The sequence below is a fragment of the Petaurus breviceps genome, unplaced genomic scaffold (assembly GCF_028583685.1).
Source record: "Petaurus breviceps papuanus isolate PSGF00001 unplaced genomic scaffold, PetGlider_PUasm1.0 90849, whole genome shotgun sequence".
In the NCBI taxonomy this organism is placed as follows: domain Eukaryota; kingdom Metazoa; phylum Chordata; class Mammalia; order Diprotodontia; family Petauridae; genus Petaurus; species Petaurus breviceps.
The window spans coordinates 2,519,801-2,531,485 of NW_027187361.1; the positions used below are offsets into that span (position 1 = coordinate 2,519,801).

Below are 11,685 nucleotides of genomic sequence, written 5' to 3' on the forward strand. Positions count from 1 at the left end.
CTCTCTCTCTCTCCCTCTCTCTCTCTCTCTCTCTCTCTCTCTTTCTCGAAGTGGATGGACTGAAGAGAATCGTTGAATCTGGATTGTAGAGGAGAGAAGCCCATCAGGACAAAGATTTTCCTAAGTATACATGTTGCATATAAAGACGAGCAGTTTTCTCTTTTCCATGGTGTATAAAGAGTTAATTCAAATCCACTTTGACTGGAAACAATAACAGAACGTTCAAGTTCAAAGATTATAGTTACTTGGAGAACATTTTGAAGGTAGTCTGGCCTTGTTCCATTAGCATCTGTATGTTAGAATTTCTTCTTACCCATAGAAAATGCTGGTATAGACCTGAGATTAGATTTTTTTCCTTCATCAGGAAATTTATTCTTATTCACTTAAAATGATGTCCTTTTCAGTTAATGTGACAGAAATTCTAGTTTCTACTTAAAATAAAGAAAAAAACTTCCTCATAATTAGAGCTATAAAAATGGAATGGGCCACATTTGAAAGTACAGAGTTCTATTCAGTGCTAGAGCATTCAGATTAAGACTGGTTGGTTATTTGTTTTGGATGGTATGGGATGCATTCAGACTTCAGGCAGGAATTGGACTAGGTTACATCAGAGGTCATTTACAATACTTAGCTTCTAGTATTCAATTTCTTATGGAAAAAAGTGGGTACCAGAATCAGGAACAACTGATTCAAGTCTCTGACACATGTTGAGTTGTCAGAACTCTGACACATGTTGTGTGACCCTCAGAAATCAAACTTTTTCAGAACTCCAGGCAACTCTCTAGGACTAAATTGAAGAGAAGGTACAGGGTTGTATTGCCCAAAGGAATTTCCTAAACCTGGAAGTCAATTAAATCAAAGGTCTAGTCAGTATCACTATTCCTCTGGTTTAGGATTAAATCTGAGTCCATGAATAGCAAAGTAATATTAAAAGAAAATCCCAGTTTGAAGTATCATGCCCTGAATAACAGCAGTTATTTACCTAAAGGAGAGAGACCAAGAAAAAAAAAACTTCATTTAATATTAGGTTGATGATTCCTACCCTTTCTATAACTCCAGTCATGGAAGCTATTTCTTCTCTTCCTTGAGCATTTTCAATAGTTCAAAAAACTTATATTTTAAGTTCCTTCTCCATCCAATTTGTTATGGACAGTTGCCACAGTCCTGGAAAACTATTTAGTATTTGCTGGGTCTCTTCACATCATTTTCACTGGAGATGGACTTTTAATGCCCTGACACTAAAGGGAATCCCAAAACACATGACCAAAACTTCACTGCTGGAAAAAGTAATCACTCTGTCTAAAACAATTGTAGAAACTTAATTTCCCTGTCCATTTGAATCAATGTCCATAGCATTGTCCCATGGATAAATAGACCAATGAAAGTACACCATGTGTTTTAAAAATGTGTCTCTGTCCTGAAATCTGCAAGAAAAAAAATCACTTAGATTGGACATGAGTCATTTAACCCAGCTGTGTTGTTTTTTCAACTCAAGATTGAACTCAAGGGAAGGTCATTATTATTTTCCTAAGAAGCTTGTGATGCTTCAGATTCAACATTTATTAATTTGCTGCTTCTTCCACTGTGTTGAGTCAGTCAGGTACAAATCTTAACATATTGTGGGAAAAAATACTAATAGAATTTTTTAAAAAGGATTTCTGCATTTCTGCATTGTAACAACAAAACTCTCAGATTTTTATAAATCCATTTAATAAGACTAGACTATGGACATGGTGCCATTTATTTTCATCATCAGAACAAAAAGTTATAAAAATAAAATTGAAATGGCTTGCCACTAAATGCCCATCTTCTTTCTATAAGACATACACAGATACATGTAAAACCTAAACTAAGTCCCTAAAAGATGAAAATGGAAGTTCTGATCATTTAGACATTCTTACTAAAATGGTTTAGATTTTAACATGTTACATCTGGAAGAGACATTAGAGAAAATCATCTCAAACTTTTGTTTAACAAATGAGGAAATTGAGTCCTGGAAAATTAGGTGACTTGGCCAAAGCTGCACAGAAGTTAATGGCAGGCTCCCTTCCCTAATCCTCTCATTTCCTCTTTGCACACATTACAGGTGGCATGTTCTGTGATGATGAAAAGCATCAGAAAAAAAGAAAGTGAAAGAATTAGAATAGACTGTATGGACACCAACTATTACTCTTTGCAGGTGATATGATGGTCAATATCAAGAATTCTACAGAATCAACTAAAAAACTAATTGAAATAATTAACAACTTTAGTAAAATTGCAGAAAACATAGTAATCCTCCACACACAAATCATTGACATTTCTATATATTAACAAAGTCTAACAGCAAGAGAAATTCCTTTTAAAATAATTGAATACAATTTAAAATACTTAAGAATATTCCTGCCAAGAAAACCCAGAAACAATATGAAATCAATCACAAAACACCTTTCACGCAAATAAAACTAAGTCTAAAGCAGAAAAAAATATATTAATTGCTTATGGGTAGGCTAAGCCAATATAAGAAAAAAAATGATAATGCTACCTAAATTGATTCACTTATTCAGTGCCATGTCAATCAAACTACCAAAAAAAATCCAACCCTAACCTATTTTATTAAACTGGAAAAACTAATAACAAAATTCATCTGGAAGAAAAAAAAGTCAATAATATCAAGGGAATTAATGAAAAAATAGATAATGGAATGTAGCCTATCAATGCCAGATCTCAAACTGTTTTATAAAGTGATGATCATCAAAACTATCTGGTAATGGCTAAGACACAGTAGTAAATAACCATAGTAATCTAGTGTTTGGTGAATCCAAAGCCCCCAGCTCTTGGAACAGGAACTCACTATTTGACCAAAACTGCTGGGAAAACTTTAAAACTCTATGGCAGAAACTAGAGACAGATCAGCATCTTCTACTGTAGACCAAGATAAGGTAAAAATGGGTACATGGTTTATGCTTAAATGGGATGCCATAAGCAAATTAGAAGAGCAAGGAATAGTTTACCTATCAGATTGAAGGAGAAGGGAAAGATTTAGGATCAAATAAGAAATAGAGACCATTACAAGATGTCAAATGGATACATTTGAGTATATTAAATTAAAAAGCTTTTGGACACACAAATCCAATGCAACCAAGATTGGAAGGAAAGTAGAAAACTGAGAAATAGTTTTTTTTTATAACAAGTGTCTCTGATAAAAGTCTCATTATCTCAAATATATAGGGAATTGTCTCAAATTTATAAAATACAAGTCATTCTCCAATTGATAGATGGTTAAAGAATATGAACATGAAATTTTCAGATGAAGAAATTAAAGCTGTCTATAGTCACATAAAAATGCTCTAAGTCACTATTGATTAGAGAAATACAAATCAAAAACAACTCCAGTGTGCCATTTTACACCTATCAGACTGGCTAATATGACAGAAAAGGAAAATTACAAATGTTGCATGTGAGTATGTATGTATATATATATATATATATATATATATATATATATATATATATATATGTGTGTGTGTGTGTGTGTGTGTGTGTGTGTACCAGTATACATAGACAGAGGGCACAGGACCGATTGAATAGGAAGGGATGATATTTAAAAGATGAAATTGAGAGGTGAGAGAAGAATATAATGAGAGGAGATGGGGAGAGAAAGAATGGGGAAATTATCTCATATAGAAGAGGCAAGGAAAAACTGTTCCAATGGAGGGGAAGAACAGGAAGGCAAAAGGGAATGGGCCAACCTTACTCTCATTGAATTTGGCTTAAGGAGGGAATGACATACACACTAAATAGTGTAACTCACCCTACAGGAGAGTAGGAGTGAAGGAGATAAGAGGGGAGATGATGGAGGGGAGGGAAGGTTGGGGGGGGGGGGGGAAGTTAGAAGCACACACTTTTGAAAAGGGACAGGGTCAAAGTCGAGAATAGAACAAGTGTGGAGCGGGATAGGATGGAGGGAAATGTAGTGAATCTTTCACAATATATCCACTATGGAAATGTTTTGTGTAGCTACACGTGTACAACCTATATTAAATTTCCTGTCTTCCCAGTAAGGGTGGGTGACAAGGGAGGAAGGGAAAGAATCTGGAATTCAAAGTTTTAAAATCAAATGTGTGTATATATATAATTTTTTTTACATGCAACTGGGAAATAAGATATACAGACACTGACCTACTGGAAAGTCAGAGGGAGATGGGGAGGATATAGAGAGAACAGATTAGGGGAGGGGGTATACAGTGGGATTGCTGTTTTGGGGTGGTGGGTAGGGGAATGATGGGGAGAAATTTTGTAACTCAAAATCTTGTGGAAATTTGTGATATAAACTAAAAATAAACATAAAATTTAATTTAAAAAAGAAAATGACAAATGTTGGATGGGGTATAGGAAAATCTGAACAATAATGTATTTTTGGTAGATGTGTGAATTGTTCCAATTATTCTGGAGAGCAATTTGGAACTATGGCCAAAGGGCTATGAAACTGTGTCTACCTTTTGTTCCAGCAACACCATTACCAAATCTGTATCCCAGAGAGATAAAAAAGGGGAAATGGTGGAGAAGAAAGGACCTATTTGTGCAAACATATTTATAGCAGCCCTTTTTGTGGTGGCAAAGAACTGGAAAGTATGGGGATGCCCATCAATTAGGGAATGCCTGAGCAAGTTGTGGTATAAGACTGTAATGGAATACAATTTTGCTATAAGAAATGGTGAGCAGGCTGATTTCAGAAAAACTTGGACTTAAACTAATGCAAGGTGAAGTGAATAGAACCAGGAGAATATCGAACCCGGTAATAGCAATATTGTATGATCACTTGTTGGTGACTTTGCTATTCTGATAAATGCAGTGATCCAAGACATTTCTAAAAGACTATGAAAATGCTCTCTATCTCCAGAGAAAGAACTGATGGAGTCCAAATACAGATTGAAGCATACTACTTTTAATTTTCTTTATTGTGTGTGCATTTATTTTTATTTTTTGACTTTGTGTTTTCTTGTACAATGTAATTAATATGGCAATATGTTTTGCTTGATTGTACATGTATAACCTATATTTAATTGATTACTGTTGCAGAGAGGGAGGAGGTAAAGGAGACAGAGGGAGAAAATTTAGAAATCAAAATTTAAAAAATGAATGTTGAAAATGATCTTTGCCTGTATTTGGAGAAAAATATAAATTATTGCTATTTTTATTAATTTCCCACATAATTGAGGAGAGAGCAAAATGGCAATCAGCCTGATTATTTGATAGTATATAAATAAATCCGTTGGATATTCAATATAAGATTTTTTTTGATACTGAAATTATTGTTTAACATAGCATTGATTAACAGAGCATGGCATATATACTACTTTATAATTTTCACAGTGTTTTGCAGTTAACATCTCATTTTCCAAAGAAATAGGTAGCACAAAAGATCAAGGACTTGGCTTGGAGTCAGGAAGTTGAAAGTTCAAATTCTTCCTCAAGTACTTACTAGTTGTGTCACTATGGGAAATTCACAATAGATTTCTATCTTTTCTTTAGTTTCCTCATCTGTAAAAATGAATGCATTGGACTCAATGGTCTCTTAAGTCCCTTCCTAGCTCAAAATCTATGGTCTTATAATTTTTTTATGATTTCCTCAAAAGCTCAACCCTTTGAGGTAAGTATTACAGATATTCATAAGTATTACAGATACCCATTTTACAGATGAGGAAGTTGAGTCTGAAAGGTCAAATCACTTGAGTGTGGTCATGTAAGGAGTAAGTGCCAGTGGAAGGATTTGAACCAAAGGGTGTCATGACTACAAGTCAGGGCTCGTTCCATTGCACCCCAGAATAAAGTACACACTCAGAAGGCACTTGTTACAAGCTCACTTTGATTCTAGTAAAATTGTTGCATTTGAGGTCTTATATTTTCTTATTTTTTTAAGCAATTGGGGTTAAGTAACTTGCTCAAGGTTACATGGCCAGTTATTTCTGGGTGTGGTGCTAAGTATCTGAGCTTGGATTTGATCCCAGGTCATCACGACTCTGGGGCGGGTGCTCTTACTCGCAGTGCTACCTGGCTGCCCCAAGTCTTATATTTTCTTAATATTCTATTTGCTTATTTTCTTGGATAATGAATCATCCATTAGGACGATTTGAATAGCTGATTTTGTAAATCACTGTATGTTATGCAGATGCCCCTACAGATAAATGCACCATTAACTTAGCTGATGTAGTCCCTTTTCTCCACATAGTGTCCAAGGAATGATTAGGGTTAGAAAAGAACTCTCTATGCTACAGGTACACTATTGAGTTATAGTATTTGCTAAACATACCACTCAAGTCCCTGGGGAATCTAAATTGATGAACCATGACAATAGGAGTTTCTGTCCACCAGTAAACAATGTTCTGGAGAGAGGGAGAGAAAGGGAAAGGAAGAAAGAGAGAGAGATTGAGTCATGTAAAAGAGTCTTAGGAAGGCATTGAATTTAAAAGACTTTAAAAAGTCCTAACTTAATCAGAAAAGATTCTAATTGACTCTGATTTAACTCAAACCTTTCTCTCATCTAGTTGGTTTTTTTTTTAAATTAAATCCATTTAAATTTCTGAAGATGGTTCTTGAAGCCAAGAAAGTGGGTGGGAGTTCAAAGTATCCAGTGTTGCAAAGTCTCTTTTTTTTAATATAATGTGAACCTGATTAAACTGTTCAAATTTTCAGCCATCAAATAAAAACATGAGATCTGTTCCCATTGCCACGGAGAGATTCCTTAAATTACAAATGGAAATAGAGTATTTCTCTATTCTTTCCATTTATGCTAGTCTCCTAACACAGTCTAGAAAATAATAGATGAGATGTTGTTATTGGACAGAATTTCATAGTTGTAGTTTTAAGTTTCCTTCTGTAAGAAGAAAGGAACCTACTTTTATATAAAGAGGCCCCTTTTTCCAAAGAACTAAAATCTCTCTGGCTCAAAATTTCCTTTACATTTCCCCTCTGAAGATTGTATTGAACTTTTCCTGAAATAATAGATCATGGGGTTTTCCTCCTGCTCACCCCTAAAGTAAACACCATTTTTTTTGTTGCTTTCTTTGATGTTAAGAGCCTTAGGGCATGAACAGTAGCTCCATGAATGCAATATAAAAGAAAACATTATAATTGATTCTTTAGCTGAGGAAAACTGGACACTGAATTGACTGTACCACTATATTTCTTCTCTGAAGTTATATGTGTCTTTCCAAGGCACAGTTCCAACCTTCCTTCAGGGGTATTCACACCTGACTGTCTGAGGCAAGAACCTTTCAAGTTTATAAATTCAGCAACTGATAGAGGTCATCTACACAGACCTTTCTTCATTTCAGTTAACCCCTTAAGCATCTCTAAACTGGAAGAATAATAGAAAGATGAAAACATGAAAAACTACTTAGTGAATACTTTGAAACTCTGCAGGTGACCGAGAGATATTACCTAGGCAATCACAATGGGTTTGTGACTGAAGGTCATTGTAGAGGCCTCTCTATGCTTTCAAGTGGGCAAATCCTATTTATACGTGTGGTCTGCAACTAGATTTTTATACTGCAAAACCTTTGGTCAAAATCATTATTTCAGCCTTCATAACCCTCTAAATATTTTCATTCAATCCTAACAGACTGACTGAGGAAGGTTAAGTGACTTTTGCAGTATCACTTTTGGAGATAACCAGTGTCTAAAGATGGTATTGAAGCCATGTCTTCCCAACACCAAGTCTTCATTACTATCTTTGTGACCCTAGGCAAGTCACTTCACTTTTGTTTGCTTTAATTTCTTCAAATGTAAAAATGGAAATGATAATAGCATCTACTTCAAAGGGGTTTTGAGAGGATCAAATGACATAATATTTGTAAAATGCTTTGCCCGATGCCTGGAACATAGCAGTAGGTAATAAATACTTATTCTTTCTTTCCTTCCTCCCTCCCTCCCTCCTTCCCTCCCTCCTTCCCTTCCTTCCTTCCTTCCTTCCTTCCTTCCTTCCTTCCTTCCTTCCTTCCTTCCTTCCTTCCTTCCTTCCTTCCTTCCTTCCTCCCTCCCTACCTCCCTTCCTCTGGGTCCAGCACTCTGTCCACTATACTACACTAAGTGCACCATTAGCATAGGCACACACATTAATTTAGGGTTCTTAACTGTTATTGTGTCATGGACCCCTTAGAGAGTCTAATGATAGCAATGAACCATTTTTAGAGGTAGCTCGGTAATACAGTGCATCGAATTCTGGTTCTGGCATCAGGACAATCTGAGTTTAAGTCAAATCTCAAATACTTATTAGCTGTGTGACCCTAGGCAAATCACTTAACTTCTGTATTTCTTTACTGCCCTTGTTTCCTCAACTGTGAAATGGGAATGACCATAACACCTACTTCCCAAGGTCGTTGTGAGAGTCAAATGAGATAAAATTTGTAAAGCGATCAACACCACTCTTGCCATATAGGTACCCAAAAGTTCATATCTCTTTCCTTACTACAGTATTTTTAAACACCTTTGTGCGTCTTCTCAGAATAATGTTTGTTGCCCACATTCATGATTTAAGGAATGCTAAATTCCACTTAGAGGTTAATGAAATAAAGATGCATTTTTTTCCAATCCAATCCTGGTAAACAGCTCCATGGAAGTCTATTAACCAATGTCTATTATATAATAAGTATATTAACCAGTGGACCCTAGATTAAGAACCCCTGTATTAAATACACACCCACACACACACACATCAATATGCTTACTTTGCTTTGTATGGTAATGTAGACAATGTTATAAATCTTCTTAGTGAATTTAGAGATGAGAAAAAATATGATAATGGCTGTAATTTATGTAATCTTTTATATTTACGTGAAGTTTGTCTAAAAAGATAGCCATTGAGTCCAATAAACCTTATTGAAAGACAGAAACATTTTATAGCTGAAAATAATTAAACACAAAATTTGAGTTCATTGTAAACATGGAACATTCATATTAAAATTTGAGGAGAGGGGAGTTTGGCTGTAGCAAAATTTTTCAAATGAGCCACGTTAACTATTCTTAAGCAGAAGTGTATGCTTGGTCCAATGCCATATTGCAAAGAATCTGGATCCAAACATGTGCATATGTCCTATGTTGTGTGTGGTCTGTAGTCTGCAGTGGTGAAGTCTGATGCACAGGGGAAGGAATCCAGGGACAAAAGAAGAATTTTACATGATACCTGATATGTTTTATTGAATCAACATACAGTATCTCATTTATCAAAGGCTAGTTTTGCCACAAACAACATTCATTGTGGTCTGCTGCTAATTCTCATAATGGATTTCTTCACTCCTCCCAAAGAGCCTCTCAGGCCCTGCCAACCTGCCCATAACCATTTAGAATTTTGTCTTTTGGTTTCTTCAACACTGGGGAGATACAATTCTTTGATTTGGAGAATTTGATGTGGAGTAGGAATTTGGGCAAGACCCAGATAAGATCAAAAATATGTTTTTTTTTTCTATTTTCAGTAGAACCAGGAGAATTTTTAAGTCTGTAGGAATATTTTAGTTCAAATACTGTTTTACATATTACCTGTGGGACTTGAGCATTCTATTTAATCTCATTCAGCTTGTTTTTTATCAACAAAATGGGAATTATACTAATTACACATACCTCACAAGCTGTTGTGAGGATCATATAAGATAATATTTGTAAGTACTTTGCAAACCTTAAAATCCCATACAAATGTGAGCTATTAATAAAATTGTATTCTGTCAAAAATAAGGTGGTAATTATATTCTTTTTTAAGACTAGGTGGCCAAAGAGCCTTTATTAACTTCCTGACTCAGTCCAGGTCTTCAATTTATGGACATAAGGAAGCATGACTTTGGTGTCATTGGTCTCTGCCACCACTTTGCCTAAAACAGTTAGTTCTCTAAGTGTAGTCTTACGTAGGGAGCTGTTGCTGCCATCCTAGGCATGCACAAGATTGCAGTCCTCTCCATTCTCCAGAAGGTTGCAATAAGTGTTGATCTCTGCTTCCAGTTTGACTTTGGGAAGGGCTTCATACTCCTGGGCTTGGTGCTACCCCTCTATTCATGTCTGCCCCAGCTCTGCAGGTGTAGCAGGGTTGTATTGATCTGCTCCATCTGAAGAGCATAGCAGGTCTCCACTTCCCTCAGGCTGTCGTCCAAGCTGCTTTTCAGATTTTGAAGGGAATCCAGGTCAATCTCTAAGGACTGGACCATACGCATCAGCTTGGTGACAGGGTCTCGGGCTACTTCCACTTCCTTAGATCTTGTGTCGATCACAAGATATCAGCCATGACCTTGTCCAAGTCCTGAGATTTGGGAGAGTCCACTTCCACAGTCAGCCCAGAGCCTGCAATTTGGGCTTGTAGAGAATTCACCTCCCCATGTTCCTTCTTCATGAAGAAAAACTCTTTCTTCAAGGTTTCAATCTCTGTCTCCACTTTCAGTTTGTTCACATTGGTATCATCAATGACCTTCTGGAGGCCACAAATGTCACTTTCTACAGACTGTCTCATGGCCAACTCTGCTTCATGCTTGACCCTGAAGTCATCAGTCATCAGAGGGGCATTAGCAATCTGTAGGACAGTTCTGTCATTGTTCACTGAGCTTATATAGATTTGCACCTGCAGATCTTCAATCATTTTGAAATAGTTTCCCCATTCTCTGGTCTGAGGTACCTTCTTGTTCATATGCTTCCTGATTTTCTCTTCCAGTTTGCCATGCTAAGTCTCCAGATAGGAGATAAGGCAATTGTGAGGTTCTGCATGGTCTCCTTCTCTCCCTGAGTTCCCCTGATCCCAAGCAGCCCATCCCCCATCAGGCTCCCTGCCCCAACCCCCATGGAAGCTGGTGGTACAGGCCATGGAGATTAGGGAGCCAGAGTCACTGATGCCTGCATAGACACTGGAAGCACTGCTGGCCAGTGAGACCCAGTGTGATAGTTTGTGGAGAAGATGGTAGAGCAGGTAGTGAAAGTCATGATGTGTGTAGAGGAGAGCTGAACACACTCAGAATAGTCAGAGGAATGATCTTCTTTTCATCAATAAACTACCTGAATCATGTAGACAATTATCAAAGCTCACAGAATGTTATAGTAAGGTCAATCTTTCCACAAAACCAGAAAGATGAATTATTTGGGGCCCCGAGTTTTGGAATGATAGTAAACAGGGGATTCTTATTTGTAATCCTAGCTCCTTTGCCCATTGGAACATATTTCAAATTCTCTGATCCTTTAAAGTAGAAGCTGCTAAATCTTGCATTATCTTGACTGTGGCTGCACCATACTTGAATTGTTTCTTTCTAGTTGTTTGTAATATTTTCTCCTTGACCTGAGAACTCTGGAATTTGACTCTAACATTCCTGGGAGTTTACATTTTTGGATTTGTTTCAGGATGTGATTGGTGGATTCTTTCAATTTCTATTTCCCCCTCTAGTTCTAAAATATCAGGGCATTTTTACATGATAATTTCTTGAAAGATGATGTCTACGCTTTTTTAGACCATGATTTTCAGACAGTCGAGTCATTTTAAAATGATCTGTCTGGCATTTAGTTTTCAGGTCAGCTGTTTTTCCAATAAGATATTTCACATTGTCTTCTGGTTTTTGTTTTTTTTTTTCCATTTCTTTGGTTTTTTTTTATTGTTTCTTGATTTCTCAGAAAGTCGGTTTTTGGACCTCCTTTTCCATTTGACCAAATCTTATATTTAAGGCATTTTTCTCTTCATTGGCT

At 36.4% G+C, this 11,685-nt stretch overlaps 1 pseudogene; it reads right to left on the reverse strand.

The window, feature by feature from the left end:
* Nucleotides 1–9,756: 9,756 nt before the first annotated feature.
* Nucleotides 9,757–10,935, reverse strand: LOC138149781 (keratin, type I cytoskeletal 18 pseudogene; annotated as a pseudogene).
* Between the last annotated feature and the right edge of the window lie 750 nt (nt 10,936–11,685).